Here is a 20,266-nt window from a genome sequence, read left to right as displayed (position 1 = left end):
ATCAACCGCTATCCAACATGCATCTAGAGTATTAAGTTCATAAGAACAGAGTAATGCTTTAAGCAAGATGACATGATGTAGAGGGATAAACTCAGGCAATACGATAAACCCCATCTTTTTATCCTCGATGGCAACAATACAATACGTGCCTTGCTGCCCCTGCTGTCACTGGGAAAGGACACCGCAAGATTGAACCCAAAGCTAAGCACTTCTCCCATTGCAAGAAAGATCAATCTAGTAGGCCAAACCAAACTGATAATTTGAAGAGACTTGCAAAGATAACCAATCATACATAAAAGAATTCAGAGGAGATTCAAATATTGTTCATAGATAAACTTGATCATAAACCCACAATTCATCGGATCTCGACAAACACACCGCAAAAGAAGATTACACCGAATAGATCTACAAGAAGATCAAGGAGAACTTTGTATTAAGATCCAAAGAGAGAGAAGAAGCCATCTAGCTAATAACTATGGACCCGAAGGTCTGAGGTAAACTACTCACACATCATCGGAGAGGCTATGGTATTGATGTAGAAGCCCTCCGTGATCAATGCCCCCTCCGGCGGAGCGCCGGAAAAGGCCCCAAGATGGGATCTCACGGGTACAGAAGGTTGCGGCGGTGGAAATAGGGTTTTGGCTCCATGTATGATGTTTCCAGGGTATATGGGTATATATAGGAGGAAGAAGTACATCGGTGGAGCAACGTGGGCCCCACGAGGGTGGAGGGCGCGCCCAAGGGGGGTAGGCGCGCCCCCCTGCCTCGTGCCTTCCTCGTTGATTACTTTACGTAGACTCCAAGTCCTCTGGATCACGTTTGTTCCGAAAATCATGTTCCAGAAGGTTTCATTCCGTTTGGACTCCGTTTGATATCCTTTTCCTTCGAAACACTGAAATAGGCAAAAAAACAGCAATTTGGGCTGGGCCTCCGGTTAATAGGTTAGTCCCAAAAATAATATAAAAGTGTATAATAAAGCCCAATTGAAGGAAATATGCCCTAGAGGCAATAACAAAGTTATTATTTTTTCCTTATTTCATGATAAATGTTTATTATTCATGCTAGAATTGTATTAACCAGAAACATAATACATGTGTGAATACATAGACAAACAGAGTGTCACTAGTATGCCTCTACTTGACTAGCTCGTTGATCAAAGATGGTTAAGTTTCCTAACCATAGACATGAGTTGTCATTTGATAAACGGGGTCACATCATTAGGAGAATGATGTGATTGACTTGACCCATTCCGTTAGCTTAGCACTCGATCGTTTAGTATGTTGCTAGTGCTTTCTTCATGACTTATACATGTTCCTATGACTATGAGATTATGCAACTCCCGTTTACCGGAGGAACACTTTGTGTGCTACCAAACGTCACAATGTAACTGGGTGATTATAAAGGTGCTCTACAGGTGTCTCCAAAGGTACTTGTTGGGTTGGCGTATTTCGAGATCAGGATTTGTCACTCCGATTATCGGAGAGGTATCTCTGGGCCCACTCGATAATGCACATCACTATAAGCCTTGCAAGCATTGTAACTAATGAGTTAGTTGCGGGATGATGTATTACGGAACGAGTAAAGAGACTTGCCGGTAACGAGATTGAACTAGGTATTGAGATACCGACGATCGAATCTTGGGCAAGTAACATACCGATGACAAAGGGAACAACGTATGTTGTTATGCGGTCTGACCGATAAAGATCTTCGTAGAATATGTAGGAGCCAATATGGGCATCCAGGTTCCGCTATTGGTTATTGACCAGAGAGGTGTCTCGGTCATGTCTACATAGTTCTCGAACCCGTAGGGTCCGCACGCTTAACGTTCTTTGACGATATAGTATTTATGAGTTATGTATGTTGGTAACCGAATGTTGTTCGGAGTTCCGGATAAGATCACAGACATGACGAGGAACTCCGGAATGGTCCGGAGATAAAGATTGATATATGGAATAATAGTGTTTGGTGTCCGGAAGAGTTTCGGAATTCATCGGAAGGGGTTCCGGATGTTTCCCGAAATGTTTGGGTACGAGAAACACTTTATTTGGGCCAAAGGGGAAAGCCCACGAGGCTTTTGGAAAGTGCAAAAGGAAGTTTTGCGGAGACCAGAGGCTAGACGCCAGGAACCCTGGCGTCTAGGTGGTAGACGCCGGGGACCCTGGCGTCTAGCCCTGGAGTCCGAGAAGGACTCTTGCCTTTCGGGAAAAACCGACTTTGAGGAGGCTTTTACTCCAACTTTCGACCCCAGGGCTCAACATATAAATAGAGGGGTAGGGCTAGCACCCAAGACACATCAAGAAACACCAAGGCGTGTGCCGGCAACCCCGTCCCCTCTAGTTTATCCTCTGTCATAGTTTTCGTAGTGCTTAGGTGAAGCCCTGCGGAGATTGTTCTTCACCAACACCGTCACCACGCCGTCGTGCTGCCGGAACTCATGTACTACTTCGCCCGTCTTGCTGGATCGAGAAGGCGAGGACGTCACCGAGCCGAACGTGTGCAGAACTTGGAGGTGCCGTGCTTTCGGTACTTGGATCGGTCGGATTGTGAAGACGCACGACTACATCAACCGCGTTGATATAACGCTTCCGCTTTCGGTCTACGAGGGTACGTAGACAACACTCTCCCCTCTCGTTGCTATGCATCACCATGATCCTGTGTGTGCGTAGGAATTTTTTTGAAATTACTACGTTCCCCAACAGTGGCATCCGAGCCAGGTTTTATGCATTGATGTTATTTGCACGAGTAGAACACAAGTGAGTTGTGGGTGATACAAGTCATACTGCTTACCAGCATGTCACACTCTGGTTCGGCGGTATTGTTGGATGAAGCGGCCCGGACCGACATTATGCGTACGCTTACGCGAGACTGATTTTACCGCCGTGCTATGCACACAGGTGACTAGCGGGTGTCAGTTTCTCCAACTTTAGTTGAACTGAGTGTGGCTACGCTCGGTCCTTGCGAAGGTTAAAATAGCACCAACTTGACAAACTATCGTTGTGGTTTTTATGCGTAGGTAAGAACGGTTCTTGCTCAGCCCGTAGCAGCCACGTAAAACTTGCAACAACAAAGTAGAGGACGTCTAACTTGTTTTTGCAGGGCATGTTGTGATGTGATATGGTCAAGACATGATGCTATATTTTATTGTATGAGATGTGATATGACCACTAGTTTCAAGAAGGGAAGAAGGGGACTTCAAGAAGAACGGCAAGCAAGTTGCTGCTCAAGTGAAGAAGCCCAAGTCTGGACCTAAGCCTGAGACTAAGTGCTTCTACTGCAAAGGGACTGGTCACTGGAAGCGGAACTACCCCAAGTAATTGGCTGATAAGAAGGATGGCAAAGTGAACATAGGTATATTTGATATACATGTTATTGATGTGTACTTTACTAGTGTTTATAGCAACCCCTCGGTATTTGATACTGGTTCAGTTGCTAAGAGTAGTAACTCGAAACGGGAATTGCAGAATGAACATAAACTAGTTAAGGGCGAGGTGACGATGTGTGTTGGAAGTAGTTCCAAGATTGATATGATCATCATCGCACACTCCCTATACTTTCGGGATTAGTGTTGAACCTAAATAAGTGTTATTTGGTGTTTGCGTTGAGCATGAATATGATTTGATCATGTTTATTGGAATACGGTTATTCATTTAAGTTAGAGAATAATTGTTATTCTGTTTACATGAATAAAACCTTCTATGGTCATACACCCAATGAAAATGGTTTGTTGGATCTCGATCATAGTGATACACATATTCATAATATTGAAGCCAAAAGATGCAAAGTTAAATAATGATAGTGCAACTTGTTTGTGGCACTGCCGTTTAGGTCATATTGGTATAAGCGCATGAAGAAACTCCATGCTGATGGGATTTTGGAATCACTTGATGCTTGTGAACCATGCCTTATGGGCAAGATGACTAAGACTCCGTTCTCCGGAACAATGGAGCGAGCAACTGACTAATTGGAAATAATACATACTAATGTATGCGATCCGATGAGTGTTGAGGTTCGCGGCGGGTATCATTATTTTCTGACCTTCACAGATGATTTGAGCAGATATGGGTATATCTACTTGATGAAACACAAGTCTGAAACATTTGAAAAGTTCAAAGAATTTCAGAGTGAAGTGGAGAATCATCGTAACAAAAATAAAAGTTTCTACGATATGATTGCAGAGGTAAAATATTTGAGTTACAAGTTTGGCCTACAGTTAAAACAATGTGAAATAGTTTCACTACTCACGCCACCTGGAACACCACAGTGTAATGGTGTGTCCGAACATCGTAACCGTACTTTATTAGATATGGTACGATCTATGATGTCTCTTACTGATCTACCACTATCGTTTTGGGGTTATGCATTAGAGACAGCTACATTGACGTTAAATAGGGCACCATCTAAATCCGTTGAGACGACAACGTATGAACTATGGTTTGGCAAGAAACCTAAGCTGTCGTATCTTAAAGTTTGAGGTTGCAATGCTTATGTGAAAAAGTTTCAACCTGATAAGCTCAAACCCAAATCGGAGAAGTGCGTCTTCATAGGATACCCAAAAGAAAATGTTGGGTACACCTTCTATCACAGATCCGAAGGCAAGATATTCGTTGCTGAGAATGGATCCTTTCTAGAGAAGGAGTTTCTCTCGAAAGAAGTGAGTGGGAGGAAAGTAGAACTTGATGAGGTAACTGTACCTGCTCCCTTATTGGAAAGTAGTTCATCACAGAAACCGGTTCCTGTGACACATACACCAATTAGTGAGGAAGCTAATGATGATGATCATGAAACTTCAGATCAAGTTACTACCGAACCTCGTAGGTCAACCAGAGTAAGATCCGCACCAGAGTGGTACGGTAATCCTGTTCTGGAGATCATGTTACTTGACCATGACGAACCTATGAACTATTGGGAAGCGATGATGAGCCCAGATTCCGCGAAATGGCTTGAGGCCATGAAATCTGAGATGGGATCCATATATGAGAACAAAGTGTGGACTTTGGTTGACTTGCCCGATGATCGACAAGCCATGGAAAATAAATGGATCTTCAAGAGGAAGACGGACGCTGATAGTAGTGTTACTATCTACAAAGCTAGAATTGGCGTAAAACATTTTCGACAAGTTCAAGGTGTTGACTACGATGAGAGTTTCTCACTCGTATCTATGCTTAAGTCTGTCCGAATCATGTTAGCAATTGCCGCATTTTATGATTATGAAACTTGGCAAATGGATGTCAAAACTGCATTCCTGAATGGATTTCTGGAACAAGAGTTGTATATGATGCAACCGGAAGGTTTTGTCAATCCAAAGGGAGCTAACAAAGTGTGCAAGCTCTAGCGATCCATTTATGGACTGGTGCAAGCCTCTCGGAGTTGGAATAAACGCTTTGATAGTATGATAAAAGCATATGGTTTTATACAGACTTTTGGAGAAGCCTGTATTTACAAGAAAGTGAGTGGGAGCTCTGTAGCATTTCTGATATTATATGTGGATGACATATTGCTGATTGGAAATGATATAGAATTTCTGGATAGCATAAAGGGATACTTGAATAAGAGTTTTTCTATGAAGGACCTCGGTGAAGCTGCTTACATATTGAGCATCAAGATCTATAGAGATAGATCAAGATGCTTGATAAGTTTTTTCAATGAGTACATACCTTGACAAGATTTTGAAGTAGTTCAAAATGGAACAGTCAACGAAAGAGTTCTTGCCTGTGTTGCAAAGGTGTGAAATTGAGTAAGACTCAAATCCCGACCACGACAGAAAATAGAAAGAGAATGAAAGTCATTCCCTATGTCTCAGTCATAGGTTCTATAAAGTATGACATGCTATGGACCAGACCTATTGTATACCCTGCCCTGAGTTTGGCAAGGGAGTACAATAGTGATCTAGGAGTAGATCACTGGACATTGGTCAAAATTATCCTTAGTGGAATAAGGATGTGTTTCTCGATTATGGAGGTGACAAAAGGTTCATCGTAAAGGGTTACGTCGATGCAAGTTTTTGACACCAATCTAAATGACTCTAAGTCTCAATCTGGATACATATTGAATGTGGGAGCAATTAGCTAGAGTAGCTCCATGCAGAGCATTGTTGACATAGAAATTTGCAAAATACATACGGATCTGAATATGGCAGACCCGTTGACTAAACTTCTCTCACAAGCAAAACATGATCACACCTTAGTACTCTTTGGGTGTTAATCACATAGCGATGTGAACTAGATTATTGACTCTAGTAAACCCTTTGGGTGTTGGTCACATGATAATGTGAACTATGGGTGTTAATCACATGGTGATGTGAACTATTGATGTTAAATCACATGGCGATGGGATCTAGATTATTGACTCTAGTGCAAGTGGGAGACTGAAGGAAATATGCCCTAGAGGCAATAATAAAGTTATTATTTATTTCCTTATTTCATGATAAATGTTTATTATTCATGCTAGAATTGTATTAACCGGAAACATAATACATGTGTGAATACATAGACAAACAGAGTGTCACTAGTATGCCTCTACTTGACTAGCTCGTTGATCAAAGATGGTTAAGTTTCCTAACCATAGACATGAGTTGTCATTTGATAAACGGGGTCACATCATTAGGAGAATGATGTGATTGACTTGAACCATTTCGTTAGCTTAGCACTCGATCGTTTAGTATGTTGCTATTGCTTTCTTCATGACTTATACATGTTCCTATGACTATAAGATTATGCAACTCCCGTTTACCGGAGGAACACTTTGTGTGCTACCAAATGTCACAACGTAACTGGGTGATTATAAAGGTGCTCTACAGGTGTCTCCAAAGGTACTTGTTGGGTTGGCGTATTTCGAGATTAGGATTTGTCACTCTGATTGTCGGAGAGGTATCTCTGGGCCCACTCGGTAATGCATATCACTATAAGCCTTGCAAGCATTGTAACTAATGAGTTAGTTGCGGGATGATGTATTACGGAACGAGTAAAGAGACTTGCTGGTAACAAGATTGAACTAGGTATTGAGATACCGACGATTGAATCTCGGGCAAGTAACATACCGATGACAAAGGGAACAACGTATGTTGTTATGCGGTCTGACCGGTAAAGATCTTCGTAGAATATGTAGGAGCCAAGATGGGCATCCAGGTTCCGCTATTGGTTATTGACCAGAGAGGTGTCTCGGTCATGTCTACATAGTTCTCGAACCCGTAGGGTCCGCACGCTTAACGTTCGTTGACGATATAGTATTTATGAGTTATGTATGTTGGTAACCGAATGTTGTTCGGAGTTTCGGATAAGATCACGGACATGACGAGGAACTCCAGAATGGTCCGGAGATAAAGATTGATATATTGGATAATAGTGTTTGGTCTCCGGAAGGGTTCCGGAATTCATCGGAAGGGGTTCCGGATGTTTCCCGAAATGTTTGGGTACGAGAAACACTTTTTTGGGCCAAAGGGGAAAGCCCACGAGGCTTTTGGAAAGTGCAAAAGGAAGTTTTGCGGAGACCAGAGGCTAGACGCTAGGAACCCTAGCGTCTAGGGGGTAGACGCTGGGGACCCTGGCGTCTAGCCCTGGAGTCCGAGAAGGACTCTTGCCTTTCGGGAAAAACTGACTTTGAGGAGGCTTTTTCTCCAAATTTCGACCCCAGGGCCCAACATATAAATAGAGGGGTAGGGCTATCACCCAAGACACATCAAGAAACACCAAGCCGTGTGCCGGCAACCCCGTGCCCTCTAGTTTATCCTCCGTCATGGTTTTCGTAGTGCTTAGGTGAAGCCATGCAGAGATTGTTCTTCACCAACACCGTCACCCCGCCGTCGTGCTGCCGGAACTCATGTACTACTTCACCCGTTTTGCTGGATCGAGAAGGCGAGGACGTCACCGAGCCGAACGTGTGCAGAACTCGAAGGTGCCGTGCTTTCGGTACTTGGATCGGTCGGATCGTGAAGACGTACGACTACATCAACCGCGTTGATATAACGCTTCCGCTTTCGGTCTATGAGGGTACGTAGACAACACTCTCCCCTCTCGTTGCTATGCATCACCATGATCCTGTGTGTGCGTAGGAAAAGTTTTGAAATTACTACGTTCCCCAACACCAATAAACATCCAAAACGGAATATAATATAGCATGGAACAATAAAAAATTATAGATACGTTGGAGACGTATCAATGGCGGCCTACCGTAATGCCGTACTCAAGATATCGGCTCGGTTTGAGGGGCTCGAGTTCCATCACGTAGTTCGAGATAGTAATCGGGCAGTGGACATCCTTGCTCGCATGGGTGCTTAACGTGACCCTGTCCCACCCAACACTTTCGTTGAAAGGCTTTTTAAGCCATCCGTGGTATGGCAGGACAAGAGCGGCAATACTAGACCCGATCATACCGTCAGACGCCGAACACAATTCTAATGACATCTGGGGCTCGGAAACTGAAGTGACACCTTTCGCCCATGTAATTATGGCTATTATTGCCCCATGGACCGAACCCTTCCTAGCCTACCTTAATAGGCGGGAGCTCCCTGATGACCAGAACGAGGCCCGCCGTATAATTCGACGTTCGAAAGCCTACATAGTTCATGAAGAACTCTACAAAAAAGTTCTACCGGAGTCCTTTAAAGATGTATCTCCGAAGAGGAGGGACGACAGCTCTTGGCCGAAATACATGCTGGTCTTGGCGGCCATCACGCCACAGCTCGTGCCCTTGTAAGTAAGGCCTTTCGTACATGCTTCTTTTGGCCCATGGCCCAAGCAGATGCACAGGACCTCGTGCAGCGCTGTGTGGGATGCCAGCTTTTCGCCAATCAAAGCCATATGCCACTGTCGGCGTTCTGGGAATGGGGGTCCCCAGACTTGCCTGCCTGCGGCCCACGGCGTGGCTCCACAAGCGGGCCCGTACGACCCATCTTCAGCAGGGAGCACTCAAGACCCTCGCGAGGTGGGCGACACAAGACCCTCTCGGGAGCGGCCTCACCAGGCTGGCTCGCGAGGGGCGGAGAGATCAAGGCAAGGCAAACCTCGCGAGGTTTGCCTTGACGCAAGCCGTGACGATCGAGACCAGGCGGGCGCCAGCGCGCACAGTGTCCTTGTTTCCTCTTTGGTGCTAAGGAGGCAAGCGCAGGCGAGGAGTACCGAGGCGTCAGGCAAAGGTTTCCATATCGGTGCAACGAGACCAAGACCAGCAGGACGACAAGATGGAGGTCACCATGGAGCCCAAGACGGCGTCACCACCAGAGCCTTTGGCAGGTGAAGACTACTTTTGTGAGCATAAGCTATACTAGCTATCCCCTTCCCGCTCAATATTTGGGAAGAGGACCAGGGCCTCTATAAATAGGACTAGCCACCATAGTAGAAGGCGGAGATCCTCAACCGCACACCCACTCACCAAGCACAAGAGCACCTCTCCTCAGGAGGTTGTTCTTCCCCTTGTACTGTTCATCCTCAGCCCAAGAGGCAATCCACCACCACACCGGAGTAGGGTATTACACCACAACGGTGGCCCGAACCAGTATAAATCTTATGTCTCGTGTGTTGTGAGTTCATCGCGCCTAGCCTAGAGATCGCGAAGTGTGTGAGGGCGTGATCGGTGAGGGGGGGATCTTCGCGCGCACCCCAGTGTTCGAACCTTAAGGGTTTTGCCGGAAATCGAAATCCGACATTTGGCGTGCCAGGTAGGGGTGCGCAGGAGCTTTTCGTCCGTCGATCCGCGCTCCACCATCTTCGCGCCCGCTCCCCATGGCTGGCGCTGCTCTTCCGGCTGGATCTGCGGGCGCCCACGTGGCGTCTGGGGGCTCCGGGCCCTTACTCCTGCCCTGCGGCGGGTGCAGTGGCCGCCCAAGTTCAAGCCGGAGATGCCGCCGTGCTACGACGACGTGACAGACCCATCAGTTTTCCTGCTAGCGTACGAGGAAGCCGTCCTCAAGGACGGGGGCGACGACAAGGTTATGGCCAACTGGCTTCCCATGGCCCTGACGGGTGTGCCGCGCGTCTAGACGCTCAACCTCCCCGGATCCACGATGGCATCTTGGGAGGAGCTGCGCGATCTCTTCGTCGCGCGCTTCGCGGCACCGGCACCCCATGCGGTCGTGGCCCTCCTCGGCGGCTCGCAAGCACCACCCTCGGATCGTCACATCAAGCCGTTCCTTCGCCAGATCGACGCAGCTTCCAAGCGGCCGGGGGCTCCACCGGGTTGGGTGGCGCCTGAGGCCGACCTCACCTTCGACTCAGAGGATCATCCCGTCTCCACCGCCGGCCCGGGTATGCTCCCAATGCTTTGCACGCCCACCATCTGCAACGTGTCCATCACCAAGACCCTCATCGACGGCGGCGCCGGCCTCAACTTGCTCTCCATGGAGGCCTTCAGCCTTCTTCACGTACCACCCGAGTGGCTCCGCCTCAGCAGGCCTTTCTCAGGAGTTGGCGGCGGCACCGCCCACTCCCCGGGACAGATCCGCCTTCCTGTCACCTTCGGCACACGCGGCAACTACTGCACCGAGCTGATCGACTTCGTCGTCGCCCACATCGGCCTCCCGTACAATGCCATCCTTGGGTACCCGGCCCTGGCTCAGTTCATGGCAGCGACTCATCCGGCCTACAACCTCATGAAGATGCCCGGGTGCAAGGGTGCCCTCATAGTAGTTGGGGACACCAAGGAAGCCCTGATGACGCTCAAGCTTGCCCTCAAGTCCGCTACAACGGTGCGGCCCGCCGACGCGGACGCCTCCAAGGACAAGGGAGCCGCACCAACCAAGAAGAAGCAGTTGTTCACTCAAGACAAGGCAGAAACCAAGCAGGTGCCAGTCGATGAAGACGGGACCTCAGGAGCCACCTTTACCATAGGTGCCGACCTCGACCCTGATCAAGAGGGAGCGTTCGTGAAGTTCTTGTGCACAAACAAGGAAATATTCGCATGGGAACCCAAACAGCTTTTAGGGGTCCCGAGAGAGGTGATTGAGCATCACTTAAAGGTGTGCCCCAACGTACGCCCTATGAAGCAGCGGGCGAGACGACAATCCGCAGAGAAGCAGGCCTTCATCGTCCAAGAAACCCGCAAGATGGAGGCGACGGGTGCCATTCGAGAGGTTCGGTACCCCGAGTGGCTGGCGAACCCCGTTGTTGTGCCGAAGAAAGGCGGGAAGGAGCGCATGTGTGTTGACTTCACCAACCTCAACAAGGCCTGCCCCCAAGGCCCGTTCCTGCTTCCACGCATCGACCAGATCGTCGACTCCACCGCCGAGTGCGATTTGCTGTGCTTCCTGGATGCGTTCTCAGGCTATCACCAGATCAAGATGGCGGTAGAAGATGTGGAGAAGACCGCCTTCCTGACCCCGTGTGGGGTGTACTGCTATACTTGCATGCCTTTTAGACTGCGCAACGCGGGAGCAACCTTCCAGCGGCTGATGCACATCGCCTTAGGGCGGCAGCTCGAGAGAAACGCGGAGGCCTACATCGACGACATTGTGGTGAAGTCTCCGGAGGCGAGAAATTTGATCCAAGACCTAGAAGAGACCTTCGCGAGCCTACGCCAGGTGAACTTGCGGCTCAACCCGGAGAAGTGTGTGTTCAGTGTCCCTTCGGGCAAGCTGCTGGGATTTCTCGTGTCCCACATAGGGATCGAGGCGAACCCGGAAAAGGTCAAGGCAATCGAAGACATGAGTCCACTGCAGACCCTCAAGGAGATGGAGAAGCTTGCCGGTCGCGTGACTGTGTTGGGGCGTTTTATCTCCAAGCTGGGAGAGTGTGCCCTACCATTCTTCAAGCTGATGAAGAAGAAAGGCCCATTCGAGTGGACTCCAGAGGCCCACCAAGCGTTTCAAGACCTCAAGAGATACCTGACCAGCCCGCCAGTGATGGTGGCGCCTCGACCCCTCGAGCCCTTGGTGCTCTACCTATCCGCCACACCCCACTCCGCCAGCGCAGCGCTGGTGGCTCTCCGAGAAGAGCGCCAGGTCAAGGGCCCGCCAAGTGTAGCCTCCAGGCCGGACGAGGCAGCGCGGCACCAAGGTCATGCCCCTGATGCAGTGGCTGCTTCGGCAGGCCACCCGGCTCCTGAAGCCGAAGACCCCAAAGAGATGCCTCAACCCACGGAAGCCAAGGACTCTGACAGCTCGCCCGCCCTCGTCGAGCACCCGGTATACTTCGTCAGCACAGTGCTGCGGGATGCGAGGGCACGATACCCCATGCCTCAGAAGATCCTATTCGCGCTCCTGGTGGCCTCGCGCAAGCTGCGCCACTACTTCCAGGGTCACCCCATCAAGGTCGTCTCGACTTACCCTCTGGAAAGAGTGCTCAGGAGTCCCAAAGCTGCCGGGTGAGTCGCTGAATGAAACATCGAGCTGCAAGCATTTGACCTAGATTTAGCACGACCAGGGTCATCAAAGGGGCTGCGCTCGCAGACTTTGTGGCGGAATGGATTGACGCCCCAGAGCTCGAAGCAGGCGAGAACCAATCCCTATCTCCAGGGAGCGAAGCGCCGGACGGCTGGGTCATGTACTTCGACGGCGCGTTCTCGCGCCATGGCACGGGGGCTGGAGCGGTGCTCATCTCACCCACCCAGGACAAGCTCTACTACGCCGTGCAGCTCTGCTTTCAGCAGGGCGAGAAGGTCTTCAATAACATAGCAGAGTACAAGGGCCTCAGGGCTGCGGTGGCCCTAGGGGTGAGGCGTCTCACCATCAAGGGCGAATCGCAGCTCCTCGTCAACTTCTCCAACAAAGTATATGAGCCAAAAGGACGAGCACATGGAGGCATACCTCGTGGAGGTGCGCAAGATAGAGAAGCAGTTCTCGGGCCTGGAGTTGCAGCATGTACCCCGTGGCACCAACAAGGAAGCCGACGACATCGCCAGAAGGGCATCCAAGCGGCTACCCCAAGAGCCCGGCGTCTTTGAGGAGCGGCTCTTCAAACCATCAGCAACACTGCCACTCTCAAGAACAACGCTACCCCGGGAGGAGCTCCCTCAACCACCTACCTCAGGAGCCCCGGCCTGCGGCCCGACCTCGGGAGCGCGCTTGCTCTTGGCACTCGAACCTCAGGAGGGGTGCTGGATCAAGGAATTCAAGGAATACCTGACGAAAGGGACGTTGCCGGAAGAGGAGGACATGGAGCGTGTGGCCCGACAAGCCACGACATACTGCATTCGGGACGGTGAGTTATACAGGAAGCGGCCAAATGATGTTTCCTTGCATTGCATCTTCAGGGAGCAAGGAAGAGAGCTGCTGGCCGACATACACGGAGGCGACTGCGGGCACTACTCGTCGTCGCGAACCCTCGCTGGCAAGGTGTTCCGCAGCGGATTCTACCGGCCCACGGCACTCAACGACGTGACTGAGCTGGTGAGGTCCGGCGAGGCCTGCGAGTTCCATGCCAAGTAGATTCATCAGCCGGCTCAGGGCCTCCATACCATCCCACTCTCATGGCCATTCGTGGTTTGGGGGCTGGATATCTTGGGCCCGTTCCCTCGAGCGCCTGGGGGCTACCGATACCTCTACGTCCCATCGACAAATTCACCAAATGGGCGGAGGTAGAAGCCGTCCGCACCATCCCAGCTGGCTCCGCGGTCAAGATCATCAAGGGTCTCGTGAGCCGGTTCGGGGTCCCCAACTGCATCATCACCGATAACGGCTCACAGTTCACTAGTAACCTCTTCAAGACATATTGTGCTAACCTTGGAACGCAGATCTGCTACGCCTCGGTGGCGCACCCCAGGAGCAACGATCAGGCCGAACGCGCCAACGCAGAGGTCCTGAGGGGCCTCAAGACCAGGACCTTGAAGAAGAAGCTCGAGGCCTGCGGCAGGGGCTGGCACGACGAGCTCCAGTCCGTGCTATGGTCCATCCACACCACCGCCACCAAGCCAACGGGTGAGACCCCATTCTTCCTCGTCTACGGAGCAGAAGTGGTTCTCTCTCACGAGGTCAAACATCGCTCGACGTGGGTCCTGGCATTTCATGAGGCGCAGCAGGACGCCATGCGAGGGATGGACCTCGTGCTGGGGGAGGAACGCCGTCGTGAAGCCACGCTACGAGCGGCAAGATATCAGCAGGCGCTACGGCGGTAGCACTGCCGCAACATCCGCTCCAGGACGCTCGAGGTGGGTGACCTCGTCCTAAGGCGGCTGCTCTCCAGGGAAGGGCTGCATAAGCTCTCGCCCATGTGGGAGGGCCCGTTCAAGGTCGTCCACGTCTCCAGGCCTAGCGCCGCGCACCTGGAGACGCAGGACGGGGTACCCATGTAGAACGCCTGGAACATCCAGCACCTCCGGAAGTTCTACCCCTGAAGAAAGGCCCAGCGCATGTGAAGAAGGCCCAGTGCCTGTGAAGGTCTCCGCTCGTGACACTCTCACGTAATAATGAGTGGGGCTGTACACGCCCCGGAGTCTCAGGAGTGCCGTCCTCGGGCCTCTGGGGCTCCCTCCCACGTCCTAGTGGCAGCACTTAGCTCCGCGCTGTTGAGAAGACAAGAAGACTAGACTAGGTGCCGGACGCGTCTTTTCATTTGCTTTCCGTAATTGGCTCGCCCCTCTTTAATCGAAATTTGCTTTCTGGTGTTCTCTTGCTGGTCTCGCGTCGCTTTCTGCCTCTGTTCTGCCTTCCTCATCAGCGTCTTGTTTTTTTCGTGAAGCACCCTCGTTCAAGGCGCAAGCTGGCGCTCCTCCCCTAATCCGTGCCCCACAGGTACCGCGATGCGAGGCGCCGAGTCATGGCTGGTGGCGGCGCCAGCGATCAGGGCTCGGAATTCCCTAACTAAATTTTTTTGCAGTTCCCAAAAAGCCTGGCCAGGTACTGAGGAATGCGTGCCTCGTAAGGCGGAGACTACTTCAAGAACGGCAAGCTAAGTTACTCCTACGTACCTATATAAGACATTTATGCTGCGACACAATACAGAAACGATAAACATAGCATAATAACCGGGAAATCATAGTTCGTTGCATGCCCCTCCGGGGCCCCATACTGGTTTCTCTCTTAATACACGAAGGAAAGGAAGAATGAAATAAAAGCGGCGCGTGCCCCCACAGCGGTCCGCGAGGGCGGGCCCTTGGCACCGGCTCAGCCAGACCCCTCCTCGCACTTCACGGAGGCGCGGCGACGAGATGACCCGCTGCCGCCTTTGAAGGGGGCGCGGCGGCTGGTCGTAACCACCGCTGCTGGAGCTGTCGCCGGAGGAAGAACCGCCCTAGCTGGACGAGACGTGGTCGGCACCAAGGGTGGGTTCGCCCTCATCCTCGTCACGACCATCGCCAAGGCCGAGCACCTCGTCACCGTCATTGACCTCGGGGCAGCACCCGGCGCGGCGACCATCTTCCCCAAACACCCTCACATAGAGGGCCGCGTCACCGTCGTACTTGAAATGGAGGGTGCACCGCCTGCCCAGGCCACACGCGCGGGCGAACGTCTGCCAGCCGCGGGCCAGGGCTATGTTGCCCGTGACGGAGACCTCAACCGCGACCAGGAAGCCCTGCTGCAGCATCCGTCCGCCTGCAGCCAGAGCCCGCCTGGACCTCCGGCCGGCAGCTCGTCGGCGAAGAAGCGCGGGAGCTGAAGCCAGTTGCCGGCCGGGTTCTCCGACCAGACGACTAACTCCACCGGCACCTCCGCCGAGTGGAAGCACGGCCGGGGAGGCCGCGCGACCACGCCACGTCTCTCTTCACCGACAGGGCTGCCACGACCAGGGCGACCCCCACCGCGCGAAGCGGCGCCGCTGCGGCTGCGGGGGGCCGCGGAAGGGGTCGCGACGTGCTTGCGGGGACGGCCACATCCACGCTTGGGCATCGGCGAGCCGGGCCCCTTCAGACGGGCTTTCCCCTTCTCCGCGGCGGAAAACCTCTTCGGCGGCGCCATTGGTGTCGCTACTAGTAATGGAGCAAAGGGGAGAAGCGGGCGGAATGGGAAGAGATGGGCGACGGGGGCTCAGCCCCCCACCCCATTTATAGCAGGAGAAGGCCAACCAGCACCTCCCACGATCACAGGTAATTATGGTTTTTCTTTTCATGCAGCAGGGACTCGTCAAATAGGGCAGTTGCCGAGGCAGCGTGGGGAAGCGGAGACGCCCACGTCCAATCAACCACCACGCGTCGACCAAGGCCGTAGGCTATTGGGGCCCGCGGCGCTCCACCCTTGCCCTTTGGCTTCGCGTCGAAGCCAAGTCCGAGCGTGCCTTGGGCCCGGGGGCTACTGTCGGCGTTCTGGGAATGGGGGTCCCCAGACTTGCCTGCCTGCGGCCCATGGCATGGCTCCACAAGCGGGCCCGTATGGCTCATCTTCAGCAGCGAGCACTCAAGACCCTCGCGAGGGGCCAAGCCTCACGAGGCGGGCGACGCAAGACCCTCTCGGGAGCGGCCTCACCAGGCTGGCTCGCGAGGGGCAGAGAGATCAAGGCAAGGCAAACCTCGCGAGGTTCCAATGACGCAAGCCATGACGATCGAGACCAGGCGGGCGCCAGCGCGCACAGTGTCCTTGTTTCCTCTTTGGTGCTAAGGAGGCAAGCACAGGCGAGGAGTACCGAGGCGTCAGGCAAAGGTTTCCATATCGGTGCAACGAGACCAAGACCAGCAGGACGGCAAGACGGAGGTCACCGTGGAGCCCAAGACGGCATCACCACCAGAGCCTTTGGCTGGCGAAGACTACTTTTGTCAGGATAAGCTATACTAGTTGTCCCCTTTCAAAGCCGTTGTGGCATCCCTTCCCGCTCAATATTTGAGAAGAGGACCAGGGCCTCTATAAATAGGACTAGCCACCACAGTAGAAGGCGGGGATCCTCAACCGCACACCCACTCACCAAGCACAAGAGCACCTCTCCTCAGGAGGTTGTTCTTCCCCTTGTACTGTTCATCCTCAGCCCAAGAGGCAATCCACCACCACCACACTGGAGTAGGGTATTACACCACAATGGTGGCCCGAACCAGTATAAATCTTGTGTCTCATGTGTTGTAAGTTCATCGCGCCTAGCCTAGAGATCGCGAGTGTGTGAGGGCGTGGTCGGTGAGGGGGAGAACTTTGCGCGCACCCCAGTGTTCGAACCTTAAGGGTTTTGCGGGAACCCGAAATCCGACAGCCGCCTACGGCCCTACGAACAATCCCCATCACTTGGCCTTTCGCGGTCTGGGGGCTGGACATGGTTGGGCCCCTTAAAGGGGGAAGCCATAAGAAGAAATACCTGCTGGTTATGGTAGATAAATTAACTTAGTGGATAGAGGCCAAACCAGTAAAAACGGCCGAAGCCGGACCGGTGATAGACTTCATATCCGGTGTCGTACACCGTTATGGTGTACCCCACAGCATCATCACTGACAACGGCTCCAACTTTAAGGCCGACGAGGTGAAAACTTCGTGTGCTAATCTGGGCATCAAGCTCGATTACACCTCCGTATATCACCCTCAAACAAACGGTCAGGTTGAACGGGCTAACGGCCTGATAATGAGTGGCATCAAACCCAGACTCGTATGATCCCTACGGGAATCAGATAAGCACTGGGTTGAGGAGCTCGATTCCGTACTCTGGGGGCTGTGAACCACGCCCAATCGCATGATCGGACACACACCCTTCTTTATGGTGTACGGCGCAGAGGCTGTCCTGCCCTGCGACATTATTCATGACTCACCGCGAGTGCACATGTATGAAGAGAGAGAAGCCGAGCTTGACCGGCAGGATGATCTAGACAGCCTGGAAGAGGAGCGCGATGTCGCAAGAGTCCGTTCTGCATTTTATCAACAACAGGCTCGAAGATACCAAAGCAGAGAAGTGCGGGCGAAGACATATAATGTCGGCGAACTTGTTCTACGCCTACCAGAGAAGAAATAGGACAAGCTCAAGCCCAAATGGGGGGGGGTCCCTTCATTATAGATGAAGTTCTCACTGGAGGAGCCTATTGCCTGCGCAATGCATCGGATAATCGCTTAGAGCCGAACCCATGGAATGCTGCTCGGCTCCGAAGATTCTACGCCTAAGTTCAGATATATACATCTGTCGTTCCTTTTTCTCTTTTTTCTCATCTTTATACAATTTCTAGCGTGTTCGGGTAAGCCGCACACTTGAGGGGTATACACCCTTAAAATGTACACACGCCACCATAACTGGGGCTTCTCTCAATAGAAGCTTATTATTATTTTGAGCATAAAGCTCACTAAATATATGTGTCGTTTGCTCACATACGTCCTTTCTTTGCCATTATATGCACCTCTATGACTTAAGTTTTTGCCAAGCTGGGTTGCCTGGCTCCTGTGCTTATGCCCTACGTTCCCGCTTATTTGGCTAGGGCATAAAGGGAGCACCTCTGCGATTGTTACAACCGGGTCATCCGGACATGTACCTCAGACGGGTGAAGCCAAAGCTAGCGTTCTTAAGAGAATAATTGGTCGGCGGACAAACGACGAACTGCCTTTGTTGCGATATACAAACCCTCATGTGATTTTTCATATCACATCATAGGTATGCATAAACAACGCATGCTACCCCAGGGAGAGGAACCCTTAACAGAACTATTCTCCCTGGAAGATGTTTCTTACGTTAAAAAGTAATATAACATAACTCCCCAAATACAGTTTGTCTGTTCAAGCATTATGACTGGATTGCCTGGTTTCCGAACATACTTGGGGTTTACCAGCTCGTCTGCGGCGTCGTCGGCATCCCTGAAGTCGCGAAGGGACCTGCAGTGGTAGCGCGACGGCGCCCGGCTGGCATCGTCCTCCTCTGCCATCTCCTCCGAGTCTTCATCGATGGCGCTCTCGCTGGGGTCCAACACCATCGTGGATGGGTTCCCGCGAGGGCCATCGTTGTCGTTCGACGCGAGCCCCCACTCTTCAAAGATGGGCATCACCGCAATCAGCTTTGCCCTCTCCCGATAGCTAGCAGTATAGCTGGGACACAGCCTAGGGAGGGTCCTCTAGGACGTTGCCAAGCAGGGCCTCAAGGGCCCCATCTAGATCCTCGGGCGTCAGGCCGGCGACGTGCAACCTCATCATGTCCCATGCGCCGGTATACTCCCACACGGGCCATGAGTGCGCTTGGAGCGACGCGATGCGCTGCCCCAAGAAACTCCTAGACAATTATCGGCCCCAACAATACTGCGGCCCCGTGTGTGGCCATACGCTCCAGGACTGGCTCCACCCTCGGGTCAGTAAGCTTCTCATGACCCCACCCGGGATTCTACTCAGGCCGTTCCGCCGGAAGCATCAGGAGAGGGCTAGTCTAGCACGCGTCGATGAAGACAACGCTGTGATAGCCTACCACCTTCTTCCCGGCCTTCAAGCGGACGGTCGCACCCTTGACATCGACGAAGGAGATGCACGCAGAGCGTTGGTCCAGGGCGGTGAACCCCAAGCTAAAGAAATGGCCAAAGAGCGCCACCGAGGGCCTCACGCCCACAAAAGCCTCGTAATAGAAGGTGAATATGGCCAGGAGGAGGACGGAGTTGGGTTGCAGATGAAGGGCGTGGATCTGGTAGTGGAAGAGGATGGCATAGGACAACTCCGAGAATGGCGGGACTAACCCGGCGAAAACACTGTGGAGGAAGAAGGGGTAGGCGCATTCCCCCAGGCTACTCCGCGCTGGCGAGCCCGTCCAGATCTTGGTCGCCTGCCCCTCGTTGTGGTCACCGGCCACCATCAGGAGCACTGGGTTCAGGTCGTCCGTGTTGGCGACGGAGGAGTACAGGAGCGCCGCCCCAACGGCGGACAGGCTTGCGGCCGGGGCCGTCGACTTCTCCTTCTTGCTAGCGGGCACCATGCGCATGTCGTGGAGTTGGGAGCGGAGACGGGGAGTGCCGCACCTGAGATTGGATCGCAAGGAGTCAAGCATGAGAAGGTAGGCGCAGGAAGGCAGATGCGAAGCAAGGAAGCGATGATGGCCCCGCACGTGCGTGGGCAGGCTTTATGTCAGCGTGGGCGGTTGCCAAGGCATCATGGGAGAAGTGAGAGTGTCCCATGCCCCGTCGTGTGCCATGCGTCGCGCCTGGCCCGCAGGCGGTTAGGGCCCGCATTGTTTCGCCCCCACCCAACGGGCGGTGACATGCGCACCATGGGCCTGGGGGTTACAGTCGTTCCCGTGGAACTGGGGGTACCCAGGCCTGTCTGCCTACGACCCAGTACTCGGCGCATATCCTAGGCCCAGCGCATGGCTCACCATTGGACTTCACGAGAAAGACCCTCATGAGGCAGACATCAATAAGCGCTGCCAGGAGTCTCGCGAGGCCATCTCGCGAGGTGGCTTCCTGAGGCTACCTCCCGAGGCCCCTCGCGAAGTCATACAAGTCAGGAGCAGTTCGGCAGAGTCACGCAGCCCTGCGCCTT

The sequence above is a fragment of the Triticum aestivum genome, chromosome 4D (genome assembly GCF_018294505.1).
Source record: "Triticum aestivum cultivar Chinese Spring chromosome 4D, IWGSC CS RefSeq v2.1, whole genome shotgun sequence".
Classification (NCBI taxonomy): domain Eukaryota; kingdom Viridiplantae; phylum Streptophyta; class Magnoliopsida; order Poales; family Poaceae; genus Triticum; species Triticum aestivum.
The sequence above is the reverse complement of the archived record's forward strand: the minus strand, read 5'-3'. Positions refer to the sequence as shown.